Consider the following 20,059-nt stretch of genomic DNA (forward strand, 5'->3'; position numbering starts at 1 on the left):
TGTGTGTGTGTGTGTGTGTGTGTGTGTGTGTGTGTGTGTGTGTGTGTGTGTGTGTGTGTGTGTGTGTTTATGCGTGTTTTGTTTGTTTTAGGGCGGGTCCACACGTGTGCTCGAACAAGTGTGGCAACATGTAAGCAAACAACAACGAACACGCTGCAAACATGTTGGGAACAGCAGCGTCCAGACCATGTTGACCACATCATGATGAAGTCTCAGCCGCTTGGTATGGACACACTTATCCCATCGCCTCTGCTGCCAGTGTTCGAAGCTGCTCTGAAACATGTTTGGATACATTTGTTCAAATATTGCTGAAAAATGTTCCCGAACAAGTTGCCTCCCGTGTTGCCATCGTATGTTCGAGAGCACGTGTGGACACGTGCTTACCTCGTCAGTCTCTCTCTCTCTGTATGTGTGTGTGTGTGTGTGTGTGTGTGTGTGTGTGTGTTCTTACCTTACCTAATTGTATCTTTACAGGAATGAGTCAAGCTCGTACTGTCCCGTGTCTTAAACCATATTTATCGTACATATCCTTAAATTTGTGAATTGTTTTGGCACACACTATTTCATTCGGTAGTGCATTCCATTGATCAATTGCTCTGTTTGGGAAACTGAATTTCCTTACGTCTTTATCACCTCTCTTCTTATGCAGTTTTTTGCAGTGTCCTCTTGCTGATGCTTCTCCATATGTTAAGTAATCATTTATGTCTATTTTCTCCTTCCCTGATATGCACTTATATAGCATTATCATGTCACCTCTTTTCCTTCTTTCCTGTAGTGTTGGTAGATTCAGTTTATTTAGTCTTTCTTCATAGCTTAAGTCCCTTAAGCTTGGTATCCATCTTGTAGCGGCCCTTTGAACTTTTTCAATCTTGTCTAAATGTTTTTTGAGATGAGGACTCCAGACTACTGATGCATATTCCAGGGTTGGTCTAATGAATGATGTTATTATCCTTCTTAGCATGTCTTCATTTATGTATGTGAATGCTATTCTCATATTTGCAAGCAGTGTATACATGTTCCGTACCTTCTCACTGATGTGGGCAGCCGGAGATAGTCTGTTATTGATAATCACACCTAGGTCCTTCTCTCTTTCTGATGTGTATAGGGTTTTTTTCCTAACTTATAATCCCAATCAGGTCTTTTTCCACTTTTACCAAACTTGATTACATGACACTTGTCCACATTGAATTCCATTTGCCATGTATTACTCCATTCATGAAGTTTATTTAATTCTTCTTGTAGCTCTTTACAGGAGCTTGTGTTTGTAATTCTCCTTTGTATTTTTGCATCATCTGCAAACATATTCAGATACCTCTCACTTCCAGTGTTACTGTTTATATCATTTATATACACTAAAAACATGATTGGTGCCAGAACTGAACCCTGTGGTACTCCACTAGTCACTTCTTTCCATGATGAGTAGTTTCCTCTTAGTACTGTTTTCATTTCTCTTTTTATGAGAAAATCTTGCATCCAACAAAACAGTTTGCCTCTAATTCCTCCTTGATGGTAAAGTATCCATAAAAGTCTTTGGTGTGGTACTGTGTCAAAAGCTTTCTTGAAATCTAAATAGATACTGTCCACCCATCCTTCTCTTTCCCGTATTGTGTTTGTTACTCTGTCATAGTAGCTCAACAGATTAGATACACATGACTTTCCTTTTCTGAAACCAAACTGTCTTTCTGTTATCATACTGTGTTCTTCTAGATGATTTACCCAAGCTTTTCTTATAAGCTTTTCTAATACCTTCCTTACAACACTGGTCAGTGATAGTGGTCGGTAGTTGAGTGGATTTTGTCTATTTCCTTTCTTGAATAAGAGGACAATATTTGCTTTTTTCCAAATATCAGGTAGTTTACCTTGACTCAAGGATTTCTTGAAAATTAAAAATAATGGTTTACTTAACTCCTTTGCACATTCTCGTAGTACTCAACATGAAATTTCATCAGGACCACTTGCTTTTCCTCTGTCTAATTTACTTAACTCGTCTTGTATTACTTTTTCTGCTATTTGTATATCTGGTAGTATGTGTGGACATGCATGTTCCACATAGTCCCTCTCAAATTTTTTTTCTTCTGTAAAAACTAATTGGAAATTCTTATTTAGTGCTTCACAAATATCTTTCTCTTGTGTATAAGTGATTCCCTCGTCCGTAATGGATTGTATTATATCTTTTACTTTGGTTTTGCTTCTCATATAGCTGTAAAACAGCTTTGGTTGATCACTACTTTTATTTATTATATCCTCCTCAAACTGTTTTTGGGCTTCCCTCCTTATTCTTGTATAATCGTTTCTTGCCTGTTTGTAATTATTATACGCCCTTTCATTATTGTGTCTTCTGTATCTATTCCACAACAAATCTCTTCTTTCTTTTGATTTTTTACATTCTGTATTGAACCATTTCTGTATTTTCTTATCTGCTTCTTTGTGCTGTGGGATGTACTTCTGGACTCTTATTTCATAAAATACACAGAATTTTTTATATACAGCATTTAAATCTTGTCCTCTAAGCTCATTTTCCCAATCATCTTCTATGAAATACTTCTTTAGGTCTTGATAATTTCCCTTTTTATAGTTTAGGCTCTTTTTGTAACTTTCATTGCTGTTAACTATGTCATATGCTATCCTGAAGTTGTAATTTAGTACTGCATGTTCGCTTTTGCCGAGTGGAGGGTGATATATTAAACTGTCAATATCATTTTCTTGCCTAGTAAATATTGGATCTAGCACTGAAGGTACATCAAGTCCTCTTTTTCTGGTGGTTTCCCTCACATGTTGCATTAGGAAAAACTCTTGCACGAGATCCAGGAGCTTTTGGTCCCAACAGCTTTCTTGGCTAATTATATCTAGAGTATTCCAATTTATATTTGTATTAAAATCTCCAGTTAGTATAATTCTTTCCGATTTCTCTTCCATTTTATGTAGTAATGATCTTAAACTCTGAATTGTATTCTCTGCCAGGTCCTCATATTCGTCTCTTTCCCATGTGTTTGATCTGGGTGGCATGTACAAATTGGCTACAGTTACTTTCCCTTCAGATGTGTTGATCTCTACTGCAATCAGTTCTACTTGTGATGGTATATCTAGTTTTATTTCATTGACTTTTAGATTTTTCTTAGCTAATATTATAATTCCTCCTCCTTTTTTTAAATTTCTGTCTCTTCTCCATATATTGTATTCCTCTAAGTTTAGTATGTCATTGGATATCCTTGGTGTTAATTTTGTTTCAGTTAGGCATATTATTTGTGGTTCATTTTCTCTAACATAATCATTCATCTCTAGTAATTTAGATACCATTCCATCCACATTTGAGTACATCAACTTTATCATCTTGTTTATATACTTGTCATGACATGGTTTTACTATCCTCCTCCTTTTTATTCCATCCTGTTTGTGTACCACTTTCGTACCTGCAATCCTATTACTTTGTAAAAAAAATTTCTTCTCCTCTTCTGATCTTCCCTCATTTTTTGCTTTTGCTTCCTCCCTTTTCTCTTTCAGTAATTCCAGTTCCTCTTGTGTTAGGCATCTTTTTATCCATACATTTTTCAACTCCTCTTTTTCCATAAGATTCTTTGCATTTTTTAGTATCTCCTCCACAGTGTTTACACTCTGGAAAGTCACCTTTAGAGGTCTTGTCCTGCTTTTCTCGTATTTCCCTAACCTTTTGTGTTCCTCTATGTCTTCACTACAGATTTCCTCTGATACTTCTTTCAGTAAGCTCATTACAGTTGCCATCTCCTTTTTATCTCTTGTGATCTTGTTTTTTACTTCTTCCTCTTCTATATCAGTGATTACTATAGATTTGTTTATATCTACTGAATCTCTGACTAACTTTGGATTGTTTTGGATTATTCTTTTCACTTCCTGTTTAATGCTTTTTTCCTCCACCCTTGTTTCTAAGTCTTTCTTTACTTTCACCATTTCAGCATATGTGGTTTCCACATCATTTTTGTAGTTTTGCACACCTTCATTCACCTGTGTTATCTTCTCCTCAATATCACTTCTCTGGTCAATAAGACTGCTTACTTGCCTAATTGTCTCTGTGTCATTTTTGAACTCTTCCATAACACTGTCGTGATTGACTACTGTACTTGCCATTTCACTCATTTTCTTCTTAAGTGTACTCAATTCCACTGTTAGTTCACTGATGGTTGTGTCTTTCTTGTTGGCCTCCCTTCCTAGTTTTTCTATTTCTTCCTTTTGCAAGTGCATCTGCTTCTTTATTTCATCAATTTCATTTTTGAAAGCCATTTCTAGTTTGTTTACATGTTCAACAAGTCTGTTATGAGTCTCCACTTCAACCAGTTCTTGGTAGAAATCATCATTTTGCTTTCTACCTTTATCCCTTTTCTTTTCCAAATTTGCTTTACTGAAGTATGTATCCATTTTGCAATACTAAAAGTAAAGAGTGTACTTACATTCCCCGTGCTGCTGTAAACAAACCTCAGCTGACTGAGCGCATTTTTCCGTCTTGGTTCTCTTTTCTGTTTGAACAAGTCTTGTTTAACCTTCTTATTATTTTTTTCTTTTAATAATGAAAAATCATTTAGTCTAACCTGGTACAGAGCTTGACTCATACAAAGATACTAATTTAGGTAATGCCACTGGCCGTGATGGTTCGGTACGGAGCGCCAATGTCGCACGTCTGCCTCCTTTGATTGCCTCTGTGTGTGTGTGTGTGTGGGTGGGTGGGTGTGTGTGTGAGCGTGTGTCTATGTGTGTGTTGTTTGTCTTACTGTCTCTCTCTCTCTCTCTCTCTCTCTCTGTATGTGTGTGGGGGGCGCGGTAACACGGTGGTAGCGCGCCGGACTCGTAATCGGGGGATTGCGAGTTCGAGCCTCGCCCGGGCTGCCGTGCCGGGAGTGGTAGCTCGCTCCTGTAACCCTAGCGGGGCTATATAGTCCAATACAGGTCTTAGCTCGGGGGAACTCCATTTCTCCCATTTTTTCTGTATTTGTGTGTGTGTGTGTGTGTGTGTGTGTGTGTGTGTGTGCGTGCGTGTGTCTGTTTATGAGTGTTTTGTTTGTCTTTCTCTCTCTCTCTCTTCATCTCTCTGTGTTCATGCGTGATTTGTTTCTCTCTCTCTCTCTCTCCCTCTCTCTCTCTCTCTCTGTATGTGTGTGTGTGTGTGTAATTCACCGGGTCGGTCAGGATCACTTGATCGTCGTGATCGTCAGCTTTTTACCCTCCCGGAAGGGAGCTGAGAGCTCATATAGTCCGATCTAAGGGCAAGTGTGTGTGTGTGTGTGTGTGTGTGTGTGTGTGTGTGTGAGTTGGTTGGGTGGGTGGAGTTGATGTGGTTGAGTTGGTAGATGTGGTAGTTCGGTGCATCGCCAGGGTGGGTGGACAGTGGTAATGGTGGAGAGGTGGGGGGACGGTTGTTGGGTGTGGTGTGTGGAGTGGGTTTGGATGGGTTGTAGGGGTAAATGGTTAGTGAGCGCATGCTTTTGGTGGGCTGAATGGGTGACTGGCTGGCTATGTGGGTGGTCAGGGAGGGGGTCGGTAAGTTAGGCTTGGATGGGATGAGTTTGATGGATAAGTCTGGTTCAAATGGGTGAATGGGATTGCGGAGTGAATGGGGTTGGGTAAGAAGGGTGGTTGGGCATGTGGATGGGAGGGTGGGTCGGTGGGAGGAGTGGGTGGGCAGGGTGAGTTGGATGAGGAGAGTGGGTGAGTGTTCAAGGAGAGGTGGAAGGGTTGTGTGGGTGGATCCGATGGATGGCACTGTTGGGTGACCAGGGTGGGTGGAATTCGTGAGTGGGAAGGGTGGGTGGTAGGGGTCGGTGGGCAAGATAGGTTGTCGGGATGTGTTGGCAAAGTGGGTCGCCAGGGTGAGTGGGCACCGTTGGTCGCCAGGGTGAGTGGGCACCGTTGGTCGCCAGGGTGGCTGAGACGATTGAGAGGTCGGGATGATCTAAGTGGGTAGTTGGGTTGGGTGGCAAGATGGGTTCAGGGTGGAGAAGAGAATGAGTGAATGTGTTGAGTGGCATTGTTGGGTGAGCTTCGTGTGTGGTTATCGTGGGTTAACAGGGTGGATAGCAGGGATCGGTGGGCTGGGTGGGTGGCAGGGGTGAGGTTGGTGGGTTGTGTTGGATGGGTAGAGTGGGCAGGTGGATGAGTAGGTGGGTGTATATGTGGCCGTCCAGATGAAATGGCATTAGAGGGACTTATCTGGCCATATAACTTTTAACTGTTACTTGGATTTTAGTCTACCGCTTAGAGAACTTTGGATAAATATTTGGAAGCCAAACTCTGTAAATTAGGGTCATTGTACTGTAATCTGTTAAAACTTCGATATAATTACTTCGCATGGAACTGAGGATGTATCTATGCACTTGATAATACACCTAATAGTAAAATAAATAAAACTAACATTACATGCGGCAAGACGTGAGAATGAGCGAAACTTCATATCTCCGATCCATCCGCCTAACAAATCAGTGTTTTGGTGGGGGTAAGGAGGGGGAGTCTGGGGGTAGACGTGTGCGATTAACCTGACCTCTAATGGCAGATTACCCTGTACCACGAATTTCTGTCCGGAGTTGTACCTGGAAAACCAGCACTGGGAATTGGATGATACTGAGTCATATGAAGCCGTCAGCTGGGGACTCAGATGGCCAAGTATGATGGCCGTAGCTTTGACACTGAGCGAGTACGAGCAATTTACTTCTTCGTAAGAAAGAATAATAATAGAAATAATAATCATACGAATACTACTGCTACTACTACTACTACTACTAATAATAATAATAATAATCTTCTTCTTCTTCTTCTTCTTCTTATACTAGTATTATTGACAAGAACATCACCAATGATTATAATAATAATAATAATAATAATAATAATAATAATAACAATAATAATAATAATAATAATAATAATTAATAATAATAATAATAATATCATTATCATCATCATCATCAACCAGACCTCCTTTCCCACCTTTGGGCAGGGTGAGGAGTAGCAATGTCCAGGAAGCCTAAATTTGCCAAGTCCAATGGGCTATGCTTCCATTCACTCACCATTCAAGCCCCCCGAATCCTGGCTCTATCTGATACGCCAAAAACATTCAACACGTTCTGTAGCTTCACATAAACGTATCCGGTAGAGTCAATCCGGACGCTGTCACGTTAAAGAGGGGTGCCAAATCCCTGATCACGAGTTTCTCCTCAAAATATTCATCCAGCCAGCTCTATTTCTTGTCAGTCCCCTAGCCTCTCCGATTTCCAAACCTCTCTTCCTCACACACTCATCCACCACATCCCCCGACCTTCTTCTTGGCCTACTTCGCCTCTTCCCTCCTTGAAATTCACTCAGATATACCTTTTTCACCACCCTATTGTTATCCATTCTCTCCACATTACCATACCATCTCAGTACACTCTCTTCGATTCTGGTGTCCACAGACTTCCTCACTCCACATCTTTCATGAATCACATTATTTCGTATCCTATACACTCTCTGTACTCCACATATATTCCCCAGCACTCCCATCTCCACCGCTCTCACTCTTGACATTTCATTTTCATGCCACACCATAGTTTCACATCGATATGTTAAAATTGGCATTAACACTCCATCATGTATGCCTCGTGCAGCTACAACACTCAAGCCTCTGTTTCTTACCAAGGCCTCCATTGCACCAGCTACTTTCCTTCCTTGTGTCACTCTACTTTCCACTTGTTTTGCACATTTTCCTCTCTTTTCTATCACTGTACCCAGGTGTTTGAACTCTTTTACCAATTCCAGTCTCTCTCCATTCACTGTAACATCGCACTGGGTCACCTTTTCCCTCAGTATCACTTTACTCTTTTCTTCATTTTCTCTCGAGTCACGACGCTCACAGACATCAGCAAAACTCTCCACCAGTCTCCCAAGTTACTGTCCTGTATTTGCAAGTAGTACTGCAGCATCAGCATACAACAAATTTGAGATAGTCCATCCATCACCATTCACCACCAGCGCCATTCCCCTCTCGATTACTCGTGTTTTTACTTCTCTCATCACCGAATCCATATATATATATATATATATATATATATATATATATATATATATTGCCAGACGCCTCAATCCCGTTTGAGGTGGCCACAAACAAATCGCCTCCAAGTCGCCCTGTCCCCCGCCAATTCACTGCCCTGCTCCCAACTCACACACCCCTCTCTCATATACCTCTCCACCCCATCCCTCCATCTCATCCTCGGCCTCCCCCTCCCTCTTCCCCCCTCCACCTCACTCACATACACTCTCTTCGTCAGTCTTTCACCCTCCATTCTTTCCACATGGCCAAACCACCTCAGTGTGCTCCTCATAACGCTTCCTATCACATCCACATCCACACCACAACGCTCCTTTCTATCCTCATTTGTCAGCCTGTCTCTCCATGTGACTCCACAGGCTCCTCTTAAATATGTAACTCATTTCCACTGCTCTCACTCTTGACTTGTGTCCTTCCAACAACGTCCAAGTTTCACTCCCATACGTTAGAGTTGGTATCACAATACTGTCATGTAGTAACTTTTTCACTTCCATGCTCACTTCCCTGTTTCTTATCACTGCTTTCAAAGAACCCGCAACCTTTCTTCCCTGCTGTACCCTTTCAAGCACTTCACCCTCCAAACCTCCATCCTTACTCATCACACTACCCAACTACTTAAACGTACTCACATTTTCCAATTCCTCACCATCCAACCTCGCTGTACATTCACTGACTTCACCTCTCTCAAAGACCATCACTTTACTCTTCCCTACATTCACCTTTAGATTCCGTTTCTTACACACTCTCCCAAACTCATCCACCAAGCCTTGCAGCTCCCCTTCGTCTTCACTCAACAACACAATATCATCTGCAAACAACAGTACAGGGAGTTTCCAAACACTATCCTCTCTCACCAGGGCCACTCCAACATCTACTACGCTACCTTGTACCTCTTTTATTACCCCATCCATGTACAGATTGAACAACCATGGAGACATGACACATCCCTGTTTCAAACCAACTTTCAAAGAGAAAAATTCACTTAGTTCACCATCCACACGCACTGCAGCCTTCGCACCATCGCACATACTCTTCACAGCATTCAACAACTTCCCATCTACTCCATATATTCTTAACACTTTCTACAATCCTTGTCTATCCACCCTGTCATATGCTTTCTCCAAATCCATGAAAGCCGCATACAACTTCTTTCCCTTCTCTAGAAACTTTTCCACTAAAGATCTAAGAATGAATATGTGATCTACACAACCTCTTCCCATCCTAAAGCCTCCCTGTTCTTCTCCAACTAATTTCTCTGTTCTTTCTCTAACTCTGTCAATAAGTATCCTACCATACACTTTTCCTATTATACTAAGAAGAAAAATGCCCCTGTGATTACCACACACTTCGTTTTCCCCTTTTCCATTGTACAAGGGAATAATTATACCTGACTTCCAATCCTCCGGGACGCTACCTTCCTCCCAGGCCAATCTGCACATCTTCCACATCCATTCTATTACTATCTCTCCCCCATGCTTCAGCATTTCACCATACACTCCATCAATTCCTGGGGCTTTCCCCGATTTAACTTTCTTCATTGCTTCCAAAACTTCTATCCTACTGATTTCTTCCTGTCTTCTCACCTCCCTCCTTCTCCCAGCCATTCCCCAGCCACTTATACTCGCATTACTTCCATCCTCTATGTTCAACAATTCCTTAAAGTGTTCTCTCCATCTGCTCACTTTTTCTCCCTTCTCCACTAGTAATCTACCATTTTTATCTTTCACTCCCCTGCTAACTTCACTTCCACCCTGTCTTACTCTTTTCACCTCTTTCCAGAACATTTTCTTACAGTCCCTCCACTTTACACTCAAATTCCTTCCAAATTCCTCATCTACTCTCTTCTTACTCTCTCTTACTAATCTTTTCACCTCTCTCTTTCCTTCTACATATAACTCTCTCTTCCGCCTCTCAACTTCTTCCACGCCCCTATTTCTCATCCATTCATTGTATGCTTTCTTCTTTTGTGCCACAGCCTGTCTCACCTCTTCATTCCACCACGCTGTTCCTTGCACCCCCCTCCGTCTTCTCTTCCTTCCACACACCACATCACATGCTGCACATATTTCTTCTATAAAGATCGGACAACCATGGGGACATCACACAACCTTGTCACACGCCCACATCGATCGTGAACCATTAACTTAGATGCCCATTGACCTTTACACTTGCTTCTCTACCATATAAAAACTCTTGACGGCACTTAGCAGCTTACCATCTACACCGTACATGGCGCAAAACCTTCCACAATCCTTCTCTGTCTACTTTGTCGTATGCTCTTTCCAGACCCATGAATGTCATAAACACCTTACAGTCCTTCTCATAAGCCTTGTCCACTATCTGTCTCACTGCAAATATTTGATCCACACATCCTCTGCCACTACTAAAGCCACCTTGTTCATCACTCACTAGGACTTCTGATATCTCTCTTACTTTCTATATAATAATTTTTCCATATATTGTACCTTCCCTACCACACTCAATAAACTTATGCCACGATAATTCTTGCACCCACTTTGCTCACCTTCATTTTTGTACAGGGGTACGATCACAGCCTTTTTCCACTCTGCTGGCACAGTTTCACTCATCCATGTCTTCTTACATATCTCCAACAAGCACTTCATTCCTCCTCTCTCAGTAATAATAATAATAATAATAATAATAATGTGCAAGATTAAAAAAATTACATGTTACGTTTCATTGGACATCTGGCACAGTCATTCGTATAACAGGTCATTAGGTCTACATGTACAAGTATTAAGAGAGAGAGAGAGAGAGAGAGAGAGAGAGAGAGAGAGAGAGAGAGAGCTAACTAACCAAGAGCAAAATTTGCACATCACACTATATAAATGTTAATGTACATTTTCAGCTCCTCATCTTAACTTCTTCCTGATATTCGTCCTTTTACAGCTTATTTTACGTAATTCAGTGGCAGAATAAGACATTTCTATAGCTCTGCACCCTTTCTGTAGCACTCCTTGGTGACTAACATCGGATTTAACCCTAGATAGGTAATCTTGATTTTGTTACTATATTAGGTAACGTGGGGTCTGACAGACCCCACGGAAAAAAAAAAAAAACTTCCGTTTGAGATATATCAAAATGCTTCAATACACAAATAATTCAACCCCTTATCTGTAAATAGGGCCAGAAAAAATAAAGTTTTATCGAAAAAATATATATTTTTTTAAAGTTTATACAAAAATGGTTAAATTTTAGATATAAAAATTTTAAAATTAAATCTTGCAAAACTGAAAAGTAATATCATGATTCCTTGGGTGGTCTGCAGTAGACCGATGTTGGGACCTTCTGTATACAAAAGGAGAAAGACAGCAAATTGAAATAAAAAAATCACAAGAGGGCTCAACTGAGGTTACATTATAGGTAATCTGGGGTCTAACATACCCCAATGGCTCTATAGAGCAAAATCAGAGCCAGATACAGCTATGACCCCATCATCCCCATGAAGAGCATCACTAGGCAGGAAGGTAATGAGACGGACAGATCTGTAGACCTTATGCTCATATTTTTTAAAATTAAATTTCGGGAACTGGGGTCTCTGAGACCCCACATTACCTATCTAGGGTTAAGTGCCATCCTATTGCTACCCCCTGAGGTTATGGGGATTTCAAGAATACTCCCCTGGTATCCCCGCTTGTCGTTTGAGGCGACTAAAAGGGTTGGTGGTGGATTAGTGCCCCACCCCGTAAAAAGAACTAACTAAACATGCGAATAAAGCACCTCGGACCAGGACGGACCATATGTTGACGACTAAGGAACTGACAAAGGACATTCTGAGGGTGGGGACATGGAATGTGAGAGGAGTGAATGATGAAGTGAAAAAGAGAGAGATTGTTCAGATGCTTGAGGATGCAAGAGTGGATATATGTGGATTTACTGAAACTAAATGGAAAGGTGAAAGAGTGAGAGAATGGGAATATGGTTTAGGAATATGTGCGGGAGTTAATGAGAATGAGAGGGCAAGAGAGGGAGTATGTAATGATACACAAGAAGTGGAAGGAGAATATAAGAGAGTATGGAACAGTGGGTGCAAGGATTGTATGGGTGAGGATGAAAGTGGGTATACAAACGTGGGCGACTGTGTGTGCGTATGCGCCGACAGAGGACCGAGTGGCAAGAGTGAAAGATGAGTTTTAGGCAATTATAGAAGCATGTATGACAAGTTTGAGAGGAGTGAGAGAGTGTTTTTGATTGGAGACATGAATGGCAAAGTTGGGAATAAACGAGTGGATGGAGCGGTTGGTCAGTGGGGTGTGCCAGCTGAAGTAGATGGGAATGGTAGTGCTTTGGTGGACATCTGTGCTTGTAAGGGTTTGGCAATAGCTAACACTTACTTTCGGCATAAGATGATCCACAGGTATACATGGAGAGTCATGAGGAGGATGGATGGTGAATTGTTGAACGAAAGGCGATGATAGACTACGTGTGTGTGAATGGGCAAATGAGAAGACAAGTGTTGGATGCAAGAGTGTGGAAAGGGTGGGGGAAAGGAATCTCGGACCATCACTTAGTGATGGCCAAGGTAAGGCAGCAAAGAAGGGGAAGACAGGAGGATACAGCTCCTGTGACAAGAGTGGAGAAGTTGCAAGACAGTGAGAAAATGCATAGTATAAGAGCATAATGGAAGAAAGATTGGGAAGGTTTGAGTTAGAGCAGATGGAAGGGGTGGAGGACGTATGCAAGATATTCACGGAAGAGATAGGCGAAGCGTGTGAGGTGATTCGTGGAGTGAGGAGGAGATGCAGGGGTGTGCAAGGGACAGCATGGTGGAATGATGAGGTGAAACGAGCTGTGGAACAAAAGAAGGCATATGGTGAATGGCTAGCGAGTAGAGGTAGGGAAGAAGATGAGAGAGAGAAGAGAGAGGTATATGTGTGTAGGAGAAGGGAGGTGAAGAGATTGGTGGAGGAGAGTAAGAAGAAAGTGGATGAAGATTTGGGAGGAATCTGAGAGTGAAATGGAGGGAGAGTAAGAAATTTTTTGGAAGGAGGTAAAGAAAGTAAGACAGTGTGAAAGGGGAAAAAGTAGGGGAGTGAAAGATAGGAATAATAGAGTGTTGGTGGAGAAGAGAGAGAAACTGAGGGGATGGAAGGAGCACTTTGAGGATTTGTTGAATGAAAAGAGTGAGAGCAGTGCGAGTATAAGTGGTTGGGGAATGGCTGGGAGAAGAGATGAGAGGAGGGAGGAAGAGATCAGTAGGCCGGAAGTACTGGAAGGAATGAAGAAGATCAAGATGGGAAAGGCCCCAGGAATTGATGGGTGTGTGTAGTGAAATGCTGAAGTGTGGGAGTGAGATTGTAGTGGAGTGGATATGGACGTTATGTAGATTGGCTTGGGAAGAGGGAAGGGTTCCGGAGGACTGGAAATCAGGTATAATTGTTCCTTTATACAAAGGAAAAGAGGAGAGAGAAGTATGTGGTAATCATAGGGGTATTTGCCTTCTTAGTGTGACTGGAAAAATATTTGGCAGAATACTCATTGATGGGGTTAGGCATATAACAGGGGAGCTAGTTGGAGAAGAACAAGGGGGATTTAGGAAGGGAAAAGGGTGTGTAGATCAGATATTTGTTCTAAGATGTTTAGTGGAGAAGTATCTAGAGAAGGGAAAGAAAGTGTATGCTGCCTTCATGGACTTGGAGAAAGCTTATGACAGAATAGATAGACAAGGTATGTGGAGGGTATTAAGAACATATGGAGTAGAGGGGAAATTGTTGAGTACTGTGAAGAGTATGTACGAGGGAGCTAGGGCTACGGTGCGAGTGGATGGTGAGCTGAGTTCTTTGATCTCAATGTGGGACTGAAACAGGGTTGTGTGATGTCTCCATGGCTGTTTACTATATACATGGATGGGGTTGTAAAGGAGGTGCAAGGTAGGGCAGTTGATGTGGGCGTGGATCTAATAAGTGAGGGTGAGATTTGGAAGATTCCGGTGTTGCTGTTTGCTGATGATACAGTATTGTTGAGTGAAGATGAATGGGAGTTGCAAGGTTTGGTGAATGAATTTGGGACAGTGTGTATGAAGAGGAATATGAAAATTAATGTAAACAAGAGTAAAGTTATGATGTTTGAGAGGAATGAAGTCACAGAATGCACAGTGAGGTTGGATGGTGAGGATATGGAGAATGCGAGTGCATTCAAGTACTTGGGTAGTGTGATAAGTAAAGATGGAACTTTTGGGGTTGAAGTGCTTGAAAGGGTACAGCAGGAAAGGAAGGTTGTTGGTTCACTGAAAGCAGTGATGAGCAATAGGGAGGTGAGTATGGAAGTTAAGAAGTCACTGCATGATAGTATTGCGATTCCTACCCTGACTTATGGAAGCGTGGCATGGACCTTGCTAGAGGGGAACAAGTCAAGAGTGAGAGCAGTGGAAATGAGTTATTTGAGAGAAGCATGTGAAGTGACATGGAGGGACAGGTTGACGAATGAAGAAGTGAAGGAACGTTGTGGGGTGGATGTGGATGTGGTTGAGAAGATTATGAGAAACACACTGAGGTGGTCTGGACATGTGGAGAGAATGGAAAATGAAAGACTGACTAAGAGGGTATATGTAGGTGAGGTGGAGGGAAGGAGAGGGAGGGGAAGACAGAGGATGAGGTGGAGGGATGGAGTTGAGAGGTATATGAGGGAGGCGGGAGTGACTTGGGGGGAGGGTAGTCAAATGGTGGGTGACAGAGCGACTTGGAGGCGTTTTGTCTGCGGCCACCCTTTGCGGGATTAGGGCGTCGAGCTATAGATAGATAGATAGACTATTGCTACAACTCAACATTCAAGATGGGGAGATGGCAATTTTAGGCTAAGGTAAAGTGAAAAGAGTATTGAAGATGAGGTATGAGAGACTAACTAGAAGCGTATGAGAGTGAGGTGGAGGGGGAGACCAAGGATGAGGCAGAGGGATGGAGTGGAGAGGATGGAGATCGAGAGGTTGACTGGAAAGGCGTATGTGAGTGAAATGGAGGGGGAGAGGAAAAATGGGGAAACCAAAAACTAGATAGAGGGATGAAGTTGAGTGGATGGAGAACGAGAGACTGACTGGACGAGAATATGTGAGTGAGGTAGAGGGGGAAAGGAGGAAGGGGAGACCAAGTATAAAATGTAGGGATGGAGAGGAGAGGATAGAGAATGATTGGAATATTGCAGGTGAGTGAGATGGAGGGGGAAAGTAGGGGGAGATCAGTGATGAGATAAAAGGATGGAGCAGAGACGATGGAGAATGAGAAATTGCCTGGAAGGGTGTATGTGAGCGAGGTGGAGGGGGAAAGGAGGAGGGGGAGACTAAGGATGAGATGAAGGAATGGAGTGGAGAGATATATGAGAGAGTGGATATGCCAGCTGGAGGGAGGACAGCCTAGAGAACAGGGCGACATGGAGGCGATTTGTTTGTGGGCACACAAACTGTGGTGCCTGGCAATAGATAGACACATAGGTAGATTGATTGAATGGATGATAGATAAAGTAGGCAGACAGACAGATAAATAGGTATGTCACGAGTTGGCGCGATTAAGTATTTGAATAAACTCATGACATTAATTTTGGTGGTAAACCGCGAATTCTAGTGGAATCCTAGTATTTATCACTCAGTTTAACCGCCACGTATTCACCCGATCGAGAGTGTTTTTCAGGGCATTTTTCACTATTTCATAAGTGATCGTCCTTGTGCGTGATGTTAGCACCTTCACTGAGTGAATTGCAGGTGTGTATTGCTCACACTCGTTGGCCGTTAGCAAGTGCGGCCACGACACTCGCCTCTCTCCCACAATTTGAATCAGTCAAGATTTGAGCGCCATGGAAGCAGGTAGTGTGTGTGGCAGCTTCTTTCCTCAGCAACGGCGCCTAGTTCCCGCTGCCGCCGTTGGATTCCCACCTAGCCTGATTGGTGAGAGGCTCAGCGTGTGCAGCGTCCTTCCTCAGCAACGATGCCCAGTCATCTGCTTTGTCCACTTTTCTGACCAGTATTTCTTTTCATTTTTTCCTAGGTTTAAGAGTTAGCTTTTGAGTGAGCGAGTGAGTGCGATCTCCTTATTTTGAATTCATTTTGAAATGTAATGTAAATTTATTTCATTGTAATCAATAAATTTAACAGTTCTTTTTCTTGAGTTTAATGTAATGTAAACTCGTGTTTTATTTTCCATATTAAGCTTATTTCACTTATAGCTCCTAGTTTGCATAAATGCTTTGCATTATTCACAACTGGTACTTAGGCCAGTCCTTTTGTATTAAACTTAAATCCGTTGTGCCATCTAGGAGTTAATTGCACCAGCAAGAATCTGTTTATCATTAATAGCATTATTGATTGTCAGGGGTGGAGTCACTTTCTCTAGAAGCCAACAGTACTAATAAACAGCATGTGTGAATAATTAGTCTCTGCTATGTACTGTTGAGAAAGTTTAAATTCTCGTCCTTAGAGAATTGGCGAAGTAAGCTGGCATAAATTAATCATTGCTTGATTTTCAAAGACAATTCATTGTCCTGTTCTTAAGTATTATTGCATTATATTCTTTAATATTACATACTTTTCAAAAACCCTGTGACACTGGTGACCTCGCCAGGATATTAACTCCTAGCTCTAAAGCTATTCACGAGATAATACTCATTCACTCATACTTAGGTATTTATCATTAAAGTCTATAGGCACTATCTTACTGGTGATTATTGATTCAGTTCTATTAATTTACGTAATAGTTTTCACAGTCAGTTGTTTGTTTAATTTTCTTTCTTTACCAGTTTAATTAGATAAAACTGGTCACCACTAACCTGTGCCTATATTCTTTATTCTTGATTATTGGCATTTTTCTTTGCAAATTGCAGTCAGTACTGAGTCGCTAGTTTACTTAGACTGAGTTAGCATCATGTCTACCAGCATCTATGTACAGGAAGCCAAAGATATGGGGCTTACAGACCCAACAGAAATAAAGGACTTTGTCCTCTCTCGGTTTAATTACGAGCAGCAACGCGAGTGATGCTCGTGAGGAGCATCGAATTCAGTGTGAGGAACGTGAAAAAGAGTGTGCATACGAGCAAGAACAGTGCGAACATGAGCGAGAACAGCGCAAACACGAGCAAAAAAAACGCGAACTCGAGTTAGAACATGAGCGAGAACAGCATGAGGAACGAGGGAGAGAACGTGAATACAAGCGTGAACAATGAGAACATGAACGTGCCGAGCGAGAAGCATGCAAAAGACATGAACTTGAAGTGCTGAAGCTCAAGCGAGATTCCTTGGCGTCAGACACATCTGGTGCAGCTGGCCCAAGCTCCACGAGCGCTATCCCTGCACATATTATGGCGACCCCACACATCAAGCTTCCCCCATACAAGGCGAGCGAATCGAGCCATACATAGCTCTTTTTGAAGACATGGCTCAACTTTACCAGCTGGATGATGCAGCTAAGCAGCTTCAGTTTCTTAGCCTGTTTGAGGGCCCTGCCCTCGATATCCTCCACAGAATTCGTGAAGACAATCTCACGTATGAGATGATGAAGGCCGCACTCGTCAAAGTGTACGGTCTCACAGCTGACGACGCCAAGAGTCAGTTCATGAGGGCGCTTTACAGGAAAAAGAGATTGCTGTTCAGTTTCTTGAACGGCTTACTGCTTACTTGGATGAGTGGATGGAGAAAGATGAAACTCCTTGCACGTGTGAGGGGATAATTGACCTAATGCTTCGCATGCAGCTAGAAAAGTCGTGGCCTACTGAACTTATGGCTCAGCTTAAGATGTGCCAGGTAAGAGGTGCCAGCCAAATGGTGAAGAAGGCTGATGAGTTCTTTACTGCATACGGGTATCAAACTTGCAAGCAGCATACCTGGAACAGGAAAGCTGATAAATCTGGGAAACCGTCTCAGACTGAACCCCAGCAACAAGGCCGTTCTCAGAATAATGGCCGAGGTCCAAAACCGCAGAAGAAGGACCAGGGGCAAAACACTCAGAAACCTGAGTGGAAGCGGTACGATAAGCAAAACCCAAACCAGCAGCAGTACCGGTATTTCAAGCAGCAGCAGGGCAAGGACAAACCACGTAACCCTCAGTCAGGACAACCGACTTTAGTGTTCTTACCTAATTGTATCTTTACAGGAATGAGTCAAGCTCGTACTGTCCCGTGTCTTAAACCATATTTATCGTACATATCCTTAAATTTGTGAATTGTTTTGGCACACACTATTTCATTCGGTAGTGCATTCCACTGATCAATTGCTCTGTTTGGGAAACTGAATTTCCTCACGTCTTTATCACCTCTCTTCTTATGCATTTTTTTGCAGTGTCCTCTTGCTGATGCTTCCCCATATGTTAAGTAATCATTTATGTCTATTTTCTCCTTCCCTGATATATTTTCTACTTATATTATTGGTAGCGGCACTAATGCAGGGGAGGAGGCATGAGAAACTGAATACTATTGGTAGCGGAATGAGTAGCCACGCTAAATAAGAGAACAAAGTGGGGAAAAACCACGAGGAACCACCCGAGAAGGAAACCACGTGTGTAAGTGAAATGCAAGGTACAATACATATATATATATATATATATATATATATATATATATATGTACATATATATATATATATATATATATATATATATACATTTATATATATATATATATATATATATATATATATATATATATATATATACAGTAATCACTCTAATATCCGGACGCCCAATAACCGAACATCCCCACTAACCGAACCTTATCGTCCTGTGATCAAACATTCCCAAAATGGTCCGAAAATCCAAAAAAAAAAAAAAAAAAACAATCGATTTTTTGCCGTCCGTAATTTGAACTTGCCACGCGCGCCGCGTGAGAGCATTGTTTTGGTTCATCATTCCTCCGACGTCCGATAGAGTGCCGCTGCATCCTCCCCACTTCCCGCCTGTCCCTCACCGCGACTGGACCTACGCTCTTCGCAATGGCTGCCCACGTGCTCACTTTTGTGGTGGTGCCGTACTTGCTGCAAGGCCTCCTGCTGCTCTCTGCCCTCCTCTTAGTGTGTGTGATGATGGCCCCGCCTCCTGAGAAAAGGAAGAGAGTGGTGTTGACTCTGGAGAAGAAACGGGAGATATTGGAGAAAGTTGATGCGGGTTGGTCTTCTTCACGCATTCTCCACGAGTTTAACCTGGCCCGGTCGACTTAGTTCGATATCAAACGTTCCCGAGACAAACTCATGCAGTACACGGCTGACTTCTCGTCGAGAAGCAAACGCAACGTGGAAAGGAAGGTTATGTTTACCCCCAAGTTTGCAGAAATCGACCAATCCACATTGATTTGGTACTGACAGCAACGTGCAGCTGGTGTGATGGTACGTGGAACGGAGCTGAAGGCTGCTGCTGAGAAGTTTGCAAGGCTTCACGATGCCCTAGACTTCAAGGCATCCGAGGGTTGGCTCTTCGCGTTCAAGTTGCGACATGGCCTTACTAACCATAAAGCACATGGCGAAGCATTGGACGCTAACGAGGATGGAGTTGACGAGTTTCGGCACAAGGTGAAAGGCTTGATCGACAGAGAGGGCCTCACTCTCAGTCAAGTCTATAACGCAGACGAAACTGGCCTATTCTATCGCTCGGTGCCAACGAACACTCTAGCCGAGGAGACGGAGAAGCGTGTACCGTACCTGGCCGCAAGCTTTCTAAGGAACGGATATCTGCTTTGTGTTGTGCCAGTGCTAACGGCATGCACCGGCTTAAGCCCGTTATTGTTGGCCATGCAAAGCAGCCTCGGTGCCTTCGTGGGGTGATGGATGTCCTTCCTGTCGTATGGTACCATTCTTTGAAAGCATGGTTCACAGCTGTGATTTTCAAAGACTGGTTTCACTGTCACTTCATCAAGGAGGTCATCCAGTACCAGACGAAAACACTGGGAATCCCTCGCGACCAGGTAAAGGCTCTCCTTCTCCTCGACAATGCACCTGCCCACCTGTGCGACAAGGACTTGGTTGCTGAGAAAGGTCGTATTAGGTGCATGTTTCTGCCACCTAATACGACTGCTCTCATTCAACCCATGGAC

This window comes from Coenobita brevimanus, chromosome 54 (assembly GCF_032717465.1).
Source record: "Coenobita brevimanus isolate Jiangsu-jjx chromosome 54, ASM3271746v2, whole genome shotgun sequence".
Lineage (NCBI taxonomy): Eukaryota > Metazoa > Arthropoda > Malacostraca > Decapoda > Coenobitidae > Coenobita > Coenobita brevimanus.